The sequence below is a fragment of the Rhinatrema bivittatum genome, chromosome 7 (genome assembly GCF_901001135.1).
Source record: "Rhinatrema bivittatum chromosome 7, aRhiBiv1.1, whole genome shotgun sequence".
NCBI classification, from domain to species: Eukaryota; Metazoa; Chordata; class Amphibia; order Gymnophiona; family Rhinatrematidae; genus Rhinatrema; species Rhinatrema bivittatum.
In genome coordinates this window covers 235,973,097-235,988,713 of record NC_042621.1, presented here as the reverse complement: position 1 = coordinate 235,988,713, position 15,617 = coordinate 235,973,097, and the positions used below count along the sequence as shown (strand labels likewise).

General features: G+C 46.1%; 1 protein-coding gene across 3 annotated transcripts in view; it reads left to right on the top strand.

Annotated features, from left to right (window-relative positions):
* INPP5A (inositol polyphosphate-5-phosphatase A) overlaps window positions 1-15,617 on the top strand; it is a 1,124,564-nt gene that overhangs the window by 77,254 nt on the left and 1,031,693 nt on the right. The gene's annotated exons all lie outside the window — the stretch shown is intronic.

The window sequence follows — 15,617 nt, the reverse complement described above, 5'->3', positions numbered from 1 at the left end:
GAAAACAAATATGCCTTCAACTGTTTTCGAAGCTGTTTAGAACCTACCATTGGTCAGACGAAGGTCCATCGAGCTCAACATCCTGACTCGCAGGCCGATGCAATGATCTGTGCATTAAAACTGTGTTCTGAAATCCAGCGCGCTGTTTCTTAATGCACAGATTAGAATTTTTTAAAATAACTCCTGAGGCAGCAAGCTAATGGTATGCTAATGCATGGTAAGTTAAAAAAACAAAAACAAAAAAAAACCCAAACAAAACTCGTAGACTGGAAAATGTGTGTTCAGCACAGGCTAAAGACACATTTTAACTCAGAGGGACTAGCATGAGGCTGCAGAGCGGGGGGGGGGTGACCATTGCTGAAAACTGGAGGATTAAACCTCTTGCAAATTTGAATCTTTTTTTTTTTTGCTGGTGTCCCTGGCATTTTCAGCCTTGAAAATCCATTATGAGTGATCATAAAAATCTCCTGTGGAGTTCTTAAGGCAGGGGTGAGCAGACAGGGGGGGGGAGGGGCAGGTCCCCCAAGTGGGGCTAGAACGGTCCTAAAGGGGGAACCAAATCAAGGAAGAAAAAAATGGCTGCACTGTTCAATCTCAGTCCCTTGGAGGCACTGCAAGCTCGTCAGGTAGGGGGCGGCCAGAATGTATTGGTGGCATTTTAAGCCTGCCAAGGCTGAGCTATGCTGGGGAGAGGAGCTGCTTATTCTGAGGCAGAACTGGACATGGGAGGAGCCACTGCGGTGTTCCCCAAACCTCAGGCCTCAGCTTGGGAGGAAAGATCACAGCTGGTGCCCATCTGGGAGTAAAGAAATGGTGAGGGAGGGGAGGGGAGTGGGTAAAAAGGCCAGAGAGAATAAGGAGCTGGATGGGAGAGAGGGAGGAGGTTGGAAGGGAAGATGAAGGCAAAAAGTGTAAAACAGTAAAATAAGCAAATCAAAATATGAGGGGGAAAAATGAGCAAACTAAGAAAAATTGAAAAAATTAGTGAAAACAATGAAAATAAAAATAAGTTGGGCAGCCTAAATAATTTTGAATGGCACCTAAGTTTGTTTTTTTTTCTTTTTTTCTGGCCCTTACCATTGTGATATGTGGCCTGTGTGACTGGTTGTGATGTGGAATGTGCATCTGGTGTACTTTTTCTGTGTGTGGTGTTCTCTCTCTCTGTTTGTGTGGTGTCTGTGGTGTGTCTTCTGTCTAGGGGTGGTGTGTCTGTGGGTTTCTGTCTAACAGGATCATTCATCAGAATGCGTTATGGCGTTAATGCAAATTTTTGAAAGGGGTGGGATCGGAGAGGGCTTTGGGAAGGATTAATGAAAATGAGGGGTGGCATCGCGCTGTGCGATAGTGTAACGCACGCTATCACACGTTTTTAACACCGGAAATAACTACACCTTCGCGATAAAGATTGCAAACTGCATTTCATCCATTCTGGTCTTGGGGAGAGGGAGTGGAGTAGAGAGAGTGCCTCTGGGGAGGCCTTCGCACTATAGGAGGGCCAGCTAATAACTCGAGGTGAGGTTTTGGTGGTGGTGGAGGGTTTTGGGGCCAGTTTGAAATGCAGAGTGAGATGTACGAACAGCACAGTACACCTCAGTGAAGATTTGATGCCATTTGGAGTGAGGAAAGTCTCACAAAGATGACATTTCTACAATGTACTCTCGCCCTAGCTTGTTATAAGGTAAAACTTTAACGCACCCCATGATACACTACCTATGTGAAGTGTTACCATAGCGCGTGGTGCGGTAATTCTAAATTTATCATAAACACGCCCCTTTTTCTTATCGCAAGCGTTATCCATGTGAAATTATAGCATTTTGATGTATCTAGGGGTAAGTGTGGTATGTCTGTTTCTGTGCCTGTCTGGGAATTGGGTTTCTGTCTCTCTGTGGGTTGTCTGAGTTTGGGATTACTCTCTGTGTCTATGTATGGGGTCTCTGTGTCTGGGTGTCTGTTTGCTTTCTGTCGGTCTGGTGCACAGTGTCCACCTCTGTGCCCATGTATATTTATGCGTGAACGTACACCTTTCAGCAACTTGAAGAGAAACAAAATGGGGCCTTTGAGCCACTGGTTGGCGGGGTGGCTGCTTGGTGAACATGCTTCATGTATGTGTGTGTGTATCTATATCTTTATAATGTACACACTTATACATATATATAATAACCCATCTTAGGGGGAGGATCCCAACTAATTTCATGAATGGAAGAGGGCTGTGGCTCTGAAGGTTTGCTCACCCCTACCTTTAAGGTCTTTGGAAGCTGAAATTAGGCCAGCCCAGTATCCATGAACCTCTTCCTCCTTGATTCCTCTTCTCCAGAGCCAACAAAAGACTTACTTTTCCAGGCCAACTTCTATTGCACTTTCCCTTTAAAAACACAGATGACAGTGAGCCAATTTTGAACACAAATATTGTCTGACGGTTTGAATCTCCTGTGATTGGTCACTCTCCATCTCTGAAGCTCCTCTGGTATAGGTTTGGGTTTTATTTCCCGAAGAATCGGATTCTGCACAGTGGGATAGGTTGACAGGATCAGCGCTGGAAACTTTACTCCATCTCTGAGGAGTAAAGTTTCTAGCGTAAGGAAAACCTGGGTCAGAGCCAGCGCACCTCTCTGCATTGAGGGGAGTACTGCTTAATGCCCTCGTGCATGGGATTTGCATTGGTGGCGCTAAGCGGGATTCTGCATCGGCCTGTCAGACAGTGGTAGTGTGGGTCACAAGTACCCCGCAGATCCCAGAAAGTAGATCTGTTTCTTGCTGTTCACTCCCAGGGATAGCAATAGCTTTTACTCTACCTGGCTAATAATGTGTTATGGACTTTTCCTGCAGGAGCTTGTCCAAATCCTTTAAACCCCACTATGCTAGTCACCTTGACCATGTCCTCTGGCAACAGATCCCACAGCTTGATTGTGCTCTGAGTGAAAACGTACTTTCTACAATTTGTTTTAAATCTGTTGATTTAGTTTCATGGCATGTCCCCTTGTTTTACTGTTATTTGAATCAGTAAATATTGCTCAGTGTACTTCCGATAAGAGGGACTGTTAACACTTTCATCCAGTAAAGTTTCATTTTAAAAATGTTGCCCTAACCCAGAAGATTTTTGCATGTTTATTACTCAGAAGATTTTTTTTTTTCCTTTTCTTTACATCGCTTTCTCTTCTGAGAAGTCCCTCTATAATCCAGGGCTTCCATGCTTTTTGCTCGATTTCTGTGCAATGCATCTGCGGTATCCCCCAAACCTCTCCCCCCCCCCCCCCCCCCCCCCTTACTACTTAGCCGATAGGTCACATTCTGGTGTGGCCAAAACTACAAAAACCTAATTAGTGCGCTCATGTACTTATTTAAACTGAACCTCATAAATATACTTAAATGTAAGTTTCTACTAATTCTGAGAAACAGGGGGGTAATATTTGACTGGGTTATATAACCTGAAGGGTAGAAGACTTAGAGGTATGGTTTTACTCAGTTTGATCACAATCATGCAAGTGGAAGGTATGGCTCCTTTAAGAGAAATGAGGACATTAAACAGAATAGTTAATATTTAACTATTCCTTTCTCTCCTCCCCCCCCCCCCCCCCCCCAGATGATTACCAAGGGCTGCAGGACTCCTTTGGGGTCTGACTTTATCATGGCTGACCTAAGTCTTGCTCATTTTTAGGGAGGCCTGGCAGCTTCCACCACCTGCTCCTTTGGGTTTCTAGATCAACTGGAACTGGCCTCCCTCCCTTCAGCTTCACTCCTAGTGATTAGAGCAGTGGGCTACGAACCAGGAGACCAGGGTTCGAGTCCCACTGTCGCTCCTTGTGACCTTGGGCAAGTCACTTTACCCTCCATTGCCTCAGGTACAAAACTTAGATTGTAAGCCCTCTGGGGATAGAGAAATACCTACAGTACCTGAATGTAATCCACTTTGAAGTGCTGTGAAAAGTGGAATCTTAATATAATAATAATAATAATTTTGTGGCTCTGTTTCTTTAGTTTTTTTTCTATTCTATTTTTATTAAAGTCTGTTGGATATTTTATCATATCTCTCCCTTTCCTTTTCTCCAGAGTGTATTCTTGGTCTTATCTCTTGGATTAGTGTCTCCAAATGGGTTTATTTTGTGCATATTATGACAGGCTTAAGCCAGGGGATGTTGGGTATAGAACGGCTGTCAAATTTCCTGCTAGTGCTCTTCATAATACTTGCATTGTACCAAAGAGAGCTTCCTTCTGGAGATCATAAAGTGTAGTGTAAACAGACAGCACATTGAAGAACACTTATATATTCTTTTTGATTATGCCAGTGTTGTCTAAGACAATTGGGACCATTTTTGTGTCTTATTACCACATTTCCTGGTCTGATTGCAGTTCCTGCTACTTGATGATCATCTTTCTCTCCATATGTAGTACAGAATAATGAGTTGGTACTGACACTTCTATTAGCAATGCTGTTTACATCTATGTCTGACTTTCTGTTGACCTTTTTATCTGTTGATGGGAGAATGCCCTATGTAATTGCTTTTCTCTCAGGTTAGTGCCATCAAGTGGTTTTGTTTTGCACATTCCATGACAGGAATGAATCTTCGGGCTTGTGATGTAGGGCATGTTATTTTGGCAGCTCTCCTCTGCGCACTCTCCATATTTTCAATGTTTTTGTAAAGGTGTAGCCTGTAGAACTGAACACAGTACTCCAGTTTAGGCCTCACAAGGTCAAAATTTCCTACTTATTCCTACTGGTAATGCATCTTCATAAACATCTGGGTATACGGGTAGCTTTCTGTTCTGTTTTATGGCTAAAACAGTGTGGTTGCTGTGTTAGTTTACTTGAAGTTAGAAAATAAAAACAAAAGGTGATACCTTTTTATTAGACTAAATGCAATTTTTCTCTAGCTTTCAAGAGGTAAAACTCATTCTTCAGCTCAGAATTCAAATGAACAAAAGATGGTATTACCAGAAAACTTAAAGCAGTGTGGCTGCCATTAGTGAACTATAAATGGAATTCCAGTGATAGGAGGAAGGGGAGAGAAGGGCGAGGGCAGGGCCAGTGTAAGGGTATTCAGTGACCTAGGTGACCCTTACAGCCTTGCGCTGCTCACCCCCCATCACAGGTCAAGCTCTCCTCACACACAATTAAAAATTATGTATTTATAATAGATTTGTGTATCAAGGGACTTTTATTAGAACTTGCCAGACTCTGGCCGAGTTTCGCTCACACAGGAGCTGCCTCAGGGGCTACTGTATAGATGGATTTCTGATTACAGATACTTCAGTGCAAAAACATACAGGTCGATACAGTAACGTTGAGTTAAAGATTCCCGGTCTGTAACGTGCTGGGAGCGCACAATACAGACGAGTAAGGCCATCCAGCGATACAGTCTCCAGTTTCACGCATCCTTAGCGCTTCCTAAACCCTTTCCGCACCCAGCATGTAAATGAACGAAAAAGCTGTATAATGAAGGAATTAGCTATTCCCCTGCGATACTGTAACGGGCGCTGATATTATCTCCTCCGTAACCCGCTGTTCTGCCGCGGCCTTAACCTGCTAGTTTACCGCCTCCCCCTAGTAGGAGTTAGTGTAGTGTAGTGTAAAAACATTGCTTACCCGCCCTGGTCCCGTCTGGTCTCCTGCAGCCCCGTCCGGTCCCCTCCTCCCGAAGCAAAAAAAAAAACAAACGAAAAAGTAGCAAGGCTCGGGCCTGCTATGGTAAGTGTAAAAAGTGTTAAAAACAAAAAACCTGTGTGTTATATAAAAAAATAAAACAATTTTAAATACCTGTTGGAGGGCCGTGGGTCCAGGCGGCCGGTGGGCGGCGGGCAGCCATCAGCGGCATCCGGTAGTCCCTTCTCCCTTCCTCCCTCCCTCCCCTGCCTGGATGAGCGCCAAAATCGCACGGGCGGGTCGGCAGCGGAGGGGGGCGGCAGCAGGATCCGGGTGCGGCGGGTAGGCAGCAGCGGGGTCCAGGGGGGCAGCGGCAGCGGGGTTCGGGGGGGCAGTGGCAGCAGGATCCAGGGGCGGCAGCGAGATCCGGGGAGCGAGTAGCGGCAGCGTGTTCGATCGGGCAGGCAGGTAGGTGGCAAAATAAAGATGGCCGCCTGCACGGGAAAATCGTGCAATTGGACGCTGAAGACGTGACGTCACGACGTTTGGCGTCACGGGGTGTGACGTCACGTCTTCAGCGTCCAATTGCACGATTTTCCCGTGCAGGCGGCCATCTTTATTTTGCCACCTACCTGCCTGCCCGATCGAACACGCTGCCGCTACTCGCTCCCCGGATCTCGCTGCCGCCCCTGGATCCTGCTGCCGCTGCCCCCCCGGACCCCGCTGCCGCTGCCCCCCCCCCCCGGACCCCGCTGCTGCCTACCCACCACTCCCGGATCCTGCTGCCGCCCCCCCCCCCCCCCCCCCCCGCTGCCGACCCGCCCGTGCGATTTTGGCGCTCATCCAGGCAGGGGAGGGAGGCAGGAAGGGAGAAGGGACTACCGGATGCCGCTGATGGCTGCCCGCCGCCCACCGGCCGCCTGGACCCACGGCCCTCCGACAGGTATTTAAAATTGTTTTATTTTTTTATATAACACACAGGTTTTTTGTTTTTTACACTTTTTTACACTTCCTGGTGCCTGTCATTTCAAATGTCATTTGAAATGACAGGTACCAGCGCACCCAGGTTACTGTATAGGCGCTGTTACAGCGCCTATACAGTAAAATGGGTTGCACGGGCATAACCCTTCCCTAACGCTTCACAGCCGCGGCATGCATTTGCATGCGATTAGAGGAGAGTATCGGGGAGTTAGTGAAGAGAACTGTGCGTGCGGGGAGGAAGGGTGCGCCTGACACTGCCGCACTGTTTTTACCGCGGCCTTACTGTATCGAGCCGATAGTGATTCTGTGTGTAGTCAGTTTTAAAGATTTATTTATTTATCGAGTTTTATATACCATTTCGCCATCACAACAGTTTACAAAGTTTCGATGTTTTAACAGAATGTCCAAAAGATTCATGCGATTGTTAAAGATCAGTCTCGTATGCCAGATTATATCTTGTGGTCTTTCCTTGTATCACCATCACGGCACTGAAGTATCTGTAATCGGAAATACATCTGGGCCCTGACTTTTACATTCTGGGGTACTGATATGCAGACTTAATGGGGAAAAAGCATTACATAGCACAAGACGGCTTCTACGGTAAAGTCCAATAGCAAAACATATTCAAACAGCATTGTTTTATCAAGAAGGTCTGGTCATGCCATAAAAATGTTGCTAGCAGTAATTTTGTTATGGGTTTGACAGTTCTCTGGTTTTGATTATAAATATTACTACCTTTTAACATAATGCTTGGGGAAACCTGCATGGTGTGGCAGTTGCTACCCTAACTGAATGCGGGAAACCTGATGGAATCAGTTGCTGCCCTTGATAGAGACTTGGGAGTGTTCTGCATGGAGTGGCAGTGGCCAACATGTGCAGCTTGCTGAGCAGACTGGATAGACCATTTGGTTGTCTTCTGCCAACCTCTGCTGTCTCAGACACACAAGCTCATATATATCTAGCAGCTCTCTCTGCTCTCAGGCATGCACACGCCCCTTCTCACTCATTCACTTTTTTCCTCTGCTCTGAAACTTGGAAGCACAAGCCCATGCAGCGATAGTAGCAGCCACTTCCTTCAGCCACCATGCCAATGGGGCAACTCCGGGCCAGGTCAGGGCAGCCCTACTATGGTCTCCTGCTTCTTCCTGCAGCTGCCATAGTGCTCTTTCACACCGATGCTGCAGCCTGCTTTCCCCCCAGACTGCTGTACCACTGATGCTTTTTCTGGTACTGGTGCGCTGATAATCCTCCTGTCGGTGGCAACGATGGCATGTCTGTCTTCCCACTCACATGGGCCATGGGGGAAAGCACTTCCTCTTCCAGGATGGTGCCACAGAAAAAAAGATATACCGCTGCCTTCATAGCCGTGTTGGTCTAGGCCAACGATTCTCAACCGGTGTGTCTCAACACACTAGTGTGTCACCAAGCACCGGCAGGTATATTGCGTGCAGCCGGTCTCCTGCTGCTCTTCTCTCCTCTTCCTTTACAGAGCGAGAGACGGACAATCTTCTACTGCTGCCATTGCCACTTGGGCTATCAGCACGTTCAAGCCCGGATGGGAACGGCAGCAGTGTTAGTGGAGGCTGGGAACTGCGGCTGGGCCTTTTCTTCTTCCCGCACCTGCCGATCTGGCCCAGAACAGGAATTGATGGGCAGTGGGGTGCGCGGGAAGAAGAAAAGAGCCATGCCACATGGAAAAGTAGCGGTGGCAGCATCGGCCCTGAGCAGTAGTGTGGGCCCGGAGCAAAATCAGAAGCAGCCAGAAATCGGCACAGGAGACAGCAGAATTAGCCTCCCGTGGCTGATGGGATTCTTCTTTCTTGGTCTGCGGGGGCTAGAGGATGCGGCTTCTGCAGCTACCATTTGTGCTGTGGGGGGGGGAGGCAGGAAGTGAGTGAGAGAGAGCGAGTCAGCCAGCTAGCCTGTCTAAGTGAGAGAATGTATGTGTGATTGAGAGTGTGTATGTGTAACTGAAAGTGAGAGCATTTGATTGAGATCATCTATGTAAGTGTGAGAGAGAGCATGCATGAGAGAGAGAAACTGGTCAGAGAGGTGGTATGTGTGTGTATATAGGAGAGACAATGGAAGTGACTGATCAGGGAGATGACTGGGGTGTGTGTGTGTGAGAGAGAGAGAAAGTGATTATGGGAGTGAGAAGCCTGTATATGTAAGATAGAACATGGGAGTGGGAAGCCTGTGTGTGTATACATGAGAGAGAGAGAGACTGTTCGGGGAAAGTGACTGGTGTGTGTGTAAGAGAGACTGGTCGGGAGATGATTGGTGTGTGAGACAGAAACTGGTATGTGAGTGTGACTGTATGTGTGCATGAGAGAAAAACAAAATGATTATGGGAATGAGAAGTCTGTGCATGTGGCGAGAGCTAGCATAGGAGTAAGAAACCTGGGTGTGTGTGACACAGCATGGGAGTGAGAAGCCTGTATATGTAAGATAGAACATGGAAGTGGGAAGCCTGTGTGTGTGCATGAGAGAGATAGACTGATCGGGAAGGCGACTGGTGTGTATGTAAGAGAGAGACTGGTCGGGAGATGATTGGTGTGTGAAAGACAGAAACTGGTCATGGGGGTGTAACTGGTATGTGTGAGTGTGAGAGACAGAGAGACTGGTCGTGGGCACTAAGGAAGAGGACCATGAGTACAGAGCTTCAGCCACTACTGCTTCTGGTGTGTGCTACTGGCTTGCATGGAAGAGGAGTAGGAGAGCTGCTGGAGGGAGTTAGTAAAGGTGGCTTTTTAAGTTTATTTTTCTTGATTGACTGCCATTTTAATTACTGAATATTATGTGATGTCTGCTGTTTTGAAATATTTTATTGGTATTTGGAGAATTTTAAATTATTTTTATGAGTTTCTAATTGTTGGATATTATTCTGTTCATAGTTGTGAAACATTTATTCTGCTTATTAGTATAGTTATACAATTATTTCTGTGTTGGGATCTATAGCTGCTTGGCTAGTTCTGTTTTCCTAATAGGAGGTGTATTGGTGTTTAGGGCCTGATTTAATATTTGTAGTGTTGCCTTTTCATAGGTAGGGTTGCTCCTGTTTGAGTGTATTCCATAGTGCAGATTAGTTTATGTACATAACTGCAGATCCTGGGAGTATGTTAGGTTGGTTCTGTGTATGTGACCGAGGTGAGGTATTTTACTAACATGTAAGCGTTTTATCAGTCTTATTTGTTGTGTTTTCTCAAGAGGACATGCATTGGTGGTAAACTGCTGTCTTTTCATAAGTAGGGCTATTGAGCCTGGTAGTAAGAGTTTGTGTTGCTGTTATTGAGATGACACTAAAACCAGAATATCTTTAATGTCATAATTCTGCTTTACATCCATAATTGTGGGTCAGGGGGGTTCTTGTGGATGCAAACTGTACTTTTACATTTAGCCCCATGACGGTCATGTGTTCAGTGTGTCACGCATGTGAGAACCATCTGTCAGGTGTTTTTTGGGTGTGTTTTTTTTTTTTGCATTATAGCATAGTGTTCAAGCTTTTGACCTTTCTTATACTTCATCACCTTTTCACCTGTCCCAATGTGTGTACCCTGACTTAACGCACAATTAAACTCTGGAATTTGTTGCCAGAGGATGTGGTTAGTGCAGTTAGTATAACTGTTTAAAAAAGGATTGTATAAGTTCTTGGAGGAGAAGTCCATTACCTGCTATTAAGTTGTCTTAGAAAATAGCCACTGCTATTACTAGGAACAGTAACATGGAATAGACTTAGTTTTTGGGTACTTGCCAGGTTCTTATGGCCTGGATTGACCACTGTTGGAAACAGGATGCTGGACTTGATGGACCCTTGGTCTGACCCAGTAAGGCATATTCTTAGTTCTTATGTTCTTGCCTAAAGTGGTCTCTGATTTTCACTTGAATCAGTCCTTTTCCTTGCCGTCTCTGAATAAGGAATAAGGAAAGAGATGTGGAGGAATATCCATCACAGCTCTCTGCTTCAACGGCAGGGGAGAAATTCTGATACTTCACTTTCAATGCATATCCAGCATAACTCTCTGCTTCAACGGCAGGGGGAATGAAGAAAAGTGGATCTATATACAGACAACAACCAAGGACTGAATTACATAGTCTGGGTAAACAAATAAGCATGGGTGTAGCTTGCTTATTGCGGCAGTTACTACCCCTAACTAACAGGTCTATCCAGTACCGAGCGGTAGGAAGAGCTGCATTAGTGCCCGGCGCACCCCCGGTTGCCGCACGCATAGTGCAGCTCACCTACCGCTCGATCCTGAACAATAATTTTATGCAAATGTAAACCGCGTCTAAGAAGGGTCCTTGAAGCGTTAGGCCCGCGCAACCCATTTTACTGGTTAGAGCGCCTATACAGTATCCTGGGTGCGCGGGCCTAACGCTTCACGCCACGCTGGTATCTGTCATTTCAAATGTCATTTGAAATGACAGATACCAGGAAGTCGGGACTGCCAGTCCCCCCCCCCCCTCCCGAAGCAGGGCGCAAAAAGCAGCCTTGCTCCGGGAGAAGGGGCGAAGTGACTTACTTTTTGCACCCCCCTCCGGACATCGGCGGACCTCTCCTGCCTCCGGCTGCTTGCGAAGATGGACGCCTGCAAAAAGTAAGTTGCTTCGCCGCTTCACACTGTCAGTCTCTTCTTCCTTCTTCCCGGAGCAAGGCTGCTTTTCGCGCCCTGCTTCGGGAGGAGGGAAGAGACTGACAGTGTGAAGCGGCGAAGCCCCGATCAGACCTCTCCTGCCTCCCGCTGCACGACTTACTTTTTTTCCCAGCCGTCCGTCCCGGGGAAGATGGATGCCAGCACGGGGGAAAGCGGCCCCTGTGCATGCAATTGGCTGCTCAAGACGTGACGTCACGGCATGTGAGGGGGAGGGGAGAGGACTGGGGCTGCCCCGGAGACCGGAACCCGTGATCGCGGCCGGGGCAGGTGAGCGGGGGCTGGGGGAAAGCTTGCCTCCTACCCTTACCCCTGCCTCTACCGCAGGGGTAAGGGTAGGCGGTAAGTTAGCAGGTTAAACGCGCGACAAAACGGCAGGGAAAGATAGCGATAGTCGGGGCGCGGGTTACGGGATGCTAGGGAATAGCTAATTCGCTCGTTTGCATGCAATATACATGCCGCGTGCGGAAGGGGTTGGCCAGGGATTTTAGGACGCGGTAGGAGTAGGTTAAAGGGGATTCGGGATCACAGGAAGGGATAACGCGGCCGGAAAGTGAGTAGAACGCGGCTTAGGAGCAGGGTAAACGCGGCCGCACTTTACAGGATAGACCTGTATGCTAGATATTTCACTTAGATGCAGTTCCAACACTGCTCTCTACATTAATGGTAGGGGTGGAAGGGAAATAGAATCAAAAGGTTACTAAGAGCCAAGAGTAACAGATAAGTATGAGAAGAAAAAAAAAAAGTGCTAAGCTTGCTGGGCAGACTGGATGGGCCGTTTGGTGGTCTTCTGCCGTCATTTCTATGTTTCTATGTTTCTATCACCTATTGCGTCCCTTGGATGCCAAGAGACATGTCGTGAGGTATCTGGAGATTTCTAAACCTTTCTGAAAGACGGATCATCTGTTTATCCTTCATGGTGGAGATGAACAGTGCTTTGCAGGCTACAATAGCTCACTGGATTAAGGAGGTAGACTTGGCAGCGATGTGATAGCTGAAAAGCTGTTGCTGCCTCAGGTTAGGGCTCAGGCTGCATTATGGGCGGAGGTTAGATTGTTGTCTCCAGTTGACATTTGCAGAGCTGTGACATGGTCCTCTTTACACACCTTTCCCAGGTATTATCATCTGAATGTGCAGGCCCGGGAGGATGCAGCCTTTGTGCTGTTTTGACAGGGTCGCGGGCAGCCTCCCACCCTATTTGGGAGTAGCTTGGGTACATCCTACTGGTCCTGAAACAATCTGTCTAGATCAGTGGTTCTCAACCTTTTTCTGTCGGGATACACCTGACAGATGGTTCTCACATGCATGACGCACTGAACACATGACCTTCATGGGGCTAAATGTAAACACACACACACACACACATTGTATCCACAGGATCCCCCCGACCCCAAGCAACGACTGCAGAATTGAACTAGGACATTCCCCGTGCACCTCACCATAGAAAAAAGATGTTCAGGTTCTGGTGCCATCTCAGTAACAGCAACACTAACTCCCTCTTACTACCAGGTGCAATAGTCCTCCTCACACACACACAACCAACCTTCACCAAATACAGAAAGACCACAAATTACAAATATGAAGACAGAAACCAGAATGGAAACTCAAAAAAGCCACTCTGCATGCAGTGCAAAACTGGAGAAATGGAAAGAGAAATATAGCTCCCAGGATCTGCAATAATGCACACAAACTAATTTGCACAAAGTTACACCTGTATTATGGAACACGCTCAAACAGTAATAACCCTACCTATGAAAAGGCAACTATTACAAATATTACACACACACACACACACCCCACCTCCCTGACCCCAGTATCTGTGTCTCACACACACAACAGACACCTCCCTGACCAGTCTCTGTCGCTCACCCCTCCCCGAAGTACAAATGGCAGCTGCAGCAACCGCCTCTAGCCCTCACGGCCCAAGAAAGAAGAGTCCCATCTGTCGCAGGGGCTAATGCAGCTCGGCAGACTCCTCTTGTTGATCGCCGGCTGATCATTTTGCGCTGAGCCTTTGCTGCTGCTGCTCCCTTTGAATGCAGCATGGCCCTTTCTTCTTCTCTCACACTCCTCTGTATGTCACTTCCTCTTCCAGGCCAGGGGCGGAAAGAAGAAAAGGCCATGCTAAAGCTCCTACTAACGCTGTTGCCATTCTGAATGTGCTAATAGCCCGGGCAGCAGTGGAAGAATGCCTTTCGCTGGGGTGGAGGAGAGGGAAGAAAGAATAGCCGGGACAGTGGGACCATGAAGTGTGCGACACACCTGCCGGCACATGGTGTTGGTTGAGTACAGAAATGGTTATCTGTTTTTAACCAAGTTTTTGCTAGTTTTGCACTGTAGGAGTATATATAATGTGACGTCAGTTTGTTCTGTGTCCATCTGCTAGCAGAGGTGCATAACCCACTGGCCTGAATCTGTCTGTCTATATTAAGGAAAAGGAAATTATCAGGAAAGTAGTCATTTCTCATTATTGGAAACACTCTTGCAAGCATTAAAAATAACATTGAATAATATGGCCCGATGTGCAGGAAATATGGGTTATCTGCATTGCATACAAATAATACAGCTTCATGCAGATCTTGATAAAAACTGAGATCTGTGATGAGCCTTATAAAGGTAACTCTACCTCTTGAGGTTTAGTTAACATTTCTTGAGAGCTTTGATAAATACCATATTTAAGTGTTTTTTTTTTCCTTTGCCCTAGCCTCCACCCATAGCCAGAAACATTCCCTCAACTCCAGACTCCTCTCATTCTGTACTGCAAGCTTCCACGTCCCACTGGATCAGGATCAATCCTCAGTTGTTCTTATCCCACCATTGCTATAATTCAAAAGGGCACTAGCGGACCTAAGGTTATCTTTTGCCCCTTTCCCAACCTCATGCACCTTTTCACTTTCCTCTTCCACTCTCCAACCCAGTCCTGGTGCTATCCTCTCCTTTATCACCCCCTCACCACATGCCCTTCTCTCTCTCCCAACCTTCCTGTCTACTCCCCTCCCCTCTTTCCCCCACCCATTCACCTCTGCCATCCTCTTCAACCATCTCTTTCTCCCTTCTTTCCACACTCATCTACTCATTGTTTCTTGTCTGGCTGCTGCATTTTTGTGGCCATTACTCCTCTTGGCTGGCTGAGCTTGGAGATGCCTTCCAATTGTGCTGCTCCAATCTGCAACTCATTCTACTATTACTAATACTAAACTTTTATATAGGACTTCAAACTGTATGTAGCACTGTACAGACATAAGAGAAAGTCGTTATTCCATGGAGCCTATAATCCTAGTCAACAGATAAACAATGAGAAGTAAACATGGCTCCTGAGGTTCAGTCAAGATATTAGGCCAGCCTCTTACTCTCTCCTCTACTTCCTCTTTACCCTTTAACAGATCGCTAGGTTGCAGAGGAATCTTGCAGTAGGATCTCCTGCTGTTCATTGGTGCATATACAGTTTTTGCGCGTAACTTTTCGGCAAGCTATATAACTTTCTGTTGCCAAGATTTTTACACTTGTAAACTGTTCATGCATGTGCAAATGAGAGAAAACACAGACGAACATTATTGTTGGGAACATAGGGCGTTTTTGCAGTACTTTACTGTAAAGAATACCTAAAAACAGTTCCCATTGAATGTTGAGCAAAGACAAAATATTACAATAAAGCATAGCTGTGAGTACACTAAAATTCTTCCAAGAGTTAGTTAACTTGGGCACCAGTTCAAAGTAAAGCATTTATATTTACAGTACAATTATGAATTGTGGCTTAACTGAATGGCCTGTTTGGGTAGGTTTTCAGTATACTGTACCACTTAGTATAAAGAATTTATCCTCATAACAGTTTTCTTTGATAATTATTGGTTAATAGCTTTGCAATACCATATTCATATATATTACACAGCTAATTTGTTTATGTAACAAGATCATCTTATCGTTTACTCATTTAACAGGCTCTCCTGCAGACCTACAATTAGCTGTGAATTGTATTAACTGTGCTGCTTTCCTATGAGCGGTTCTGCCGCAAACAGCACAGCCGTTTTTGAACTTCCCCCTCAAATTTCAGCCTCTTTTACAATCCACCTCTAGATATAGTTTACGTTAGATGTTTTTTGAAATGCTAAAAGAAAACTACATTTCCAACTTATTTGAAGGAATAAAGATTAAAATGCATTTATAGCAAAGTTAAACAGTCTGACTAACTTGTGACTTAAAGTGCATACAGGTGTTACGCTATTTAAATTTCAACACCACATACATTTTCAGCTATATAGATAAAAGCAATTATTGCTTCTCATACCTTTATGTAAATTGTCAATAGATAATAGGCTGCTGCTAGATGCTACCTGTTGTGAATCCTTACCTGGGCTAAGCAGAGGCTATTAATTGGACTGTATGGGAAATTCTGAAGCCTTTTTTATTCT